Below are 2,125 nucleotides of genomic sequence, written 5' to 3' on the forward strand. Positions count from 1 at the left end.
CATAAAATTTACGTTATATGTTTGGTAAAAAATTTGGGTAGTCTTTGTAAGATGTAACAGCACCAACTCGGGCCTAGGCTAGGTCAGAAAGATCATAGGTTATATCTTAAAAAAATGTGTGTAAATAATGTTAAATTGACCCGGCCCCATAAATACTTGAAACTGAAAAAAATAACATAGAAAGCAATGGTGCCAAAAAAAAAACGTGGTGTGCGTGTAATTTAGATTCGAGTACACAAACAGGACACAATTGGGAGAATGATGTAGCACACTTTTCAAGAGACGTTATCTCAAGAATCAATAAACCACAACTGTAAAAACATCCCACAAGAGCATATCCATCAAGTTAGGGGAAACTGCATATGGCCTTCATCCAGCCCAAGAGTAACTCCGTTAACATAACAGACAATAAAGTATAAGAGGTATTCATTTATATTGCAGTGGGGATATCCAGAAATTATTCTGATTAAAACATAAAATAGGACATGCATAATTAATATATTTAACGACCATTTTGATACTGTTATTAAAAAAACAATAGCTGATTTACAATTTTAGGACAAAAGGACACTGGTTCCTTCATTCTGTTAAGATATAAGAACTATAATCTTCGGTATATAAAACTGAGGAACTAAAGTAATTCGTATAAGCTCGAATTGAAATGCCTGGATCTATTCATGAGACTACTATATAACACATAGACTAATGGATGGACGGACAGTCCAGTCGGTATGGGACTTATAAGTAAAGGGCTCCAACTAATCTGGATCTATTCATGACTTAGCCAAATAAGTAAGCAGTAGAAACGCAAACAAGTCATGGTCTATTCATGGCTGCCCAAAAAGTAATCAAAGGCAACTCAAACGAATCTGGATCTATTCTTGACTAAACAAAGGTAAAATGTAGGAGGCTCAAACAAATCTGGATCTATTTATGACTAACCCAAAGTTATCATTAGGTATAACACAAGTTTTGGTCTACTTATGACTTAAACAAAGTACACAGTATAGATTCAAACAAGTCTTGTTCTATTCTTGAATAAACCAAATTTTATTACCAATTATACATAAATTGATAAATTGTAAGACGGTGCTAAAGGACATCACTCCCACAAAAGGAAAATTAACAATAGGGAACAAAAATCATCCCTTTTGTCATTATTTTTGTGTAGAGTTTCCCCCTGTAAAACTGAAATATCTAAGCATAATAAATGACAGTTATTACTGTTTACACATATGTTGACTTATTTATAGTCAGTTCCTTTGGTAAATATCTGCAGATGTGTTGTTGAATTTATGAATTGAACAGAATTCACTGAATTTGGCAATAACTGTTAGATGAAAACAGTACACACTATTCTGCTATTAAAGGGGGGAAATTGGTACCCAGAGGAATACCACCAACCAATAGATAAACTTACATGCAGAAAAATACATAATATTATCAAGGAGAAAACTCACACCTCTAATAAGTGTATCTAGCATAACTCTTTACCCTTACCAATGGAGATTCAATCATTTCCATCATCCCCTCCCTGTGTTATTGTGCTATGGTTGATATTCATGCATTCTTGTCTTTCATTTTTGCTAATGAGCTTTGTCAATATGCCTTTTTGTGTTTTTTTATTAATATGACATGGCTCTGTACTTATATATTCTGTCATTGTGTTATTGTGCTATGGTAAATTTTTATGTTCTTGTCTTTCATTTTGCTAATGTACTTTATCTATATGCCTTTTTGTGTATCTTTGATACATATTTGTTTGTTTTATAGTGATTAATATTATAATACAATGTTGACTGCTGTAACCTAATTTTTGACATTTTAACCTATTATGTCTGTTTGTTTTGTTCACACATCGTTATAAATATAATGAAATTTAATGCAACTGTCATACAAGTGCGAGGTTTAGCTAGCTACTTGGTTAAATCCAACATTTTCTACGCAAGAAAATGCCTGAAATAAGTCAGGAATATGACAGTTGTTATCCATTAGTTTGATGTCTGAGCTTTTAATTTTGCCATTTGATCATGTTGATTACAAAGTTTCCGTTTTGAATCATCCACAGAGAAAGGTATTTTTGTAATTTTACTTTTTCCTTAATATTAAAATCACAACAAATTCA

This window comes from Mytilus edulis, chromosome 3 (genome assembly GCF_963676685.1).
Source record: "Mytilus edulis chromosome 3, xbMytEdul2.2, whole genome shotgun sequence".
NCBI lineage: Eukaryota > Metazoa > Mollusca > Bivalvia > Mytilida > Mytilidae > Mytilus > Mytilus edulis.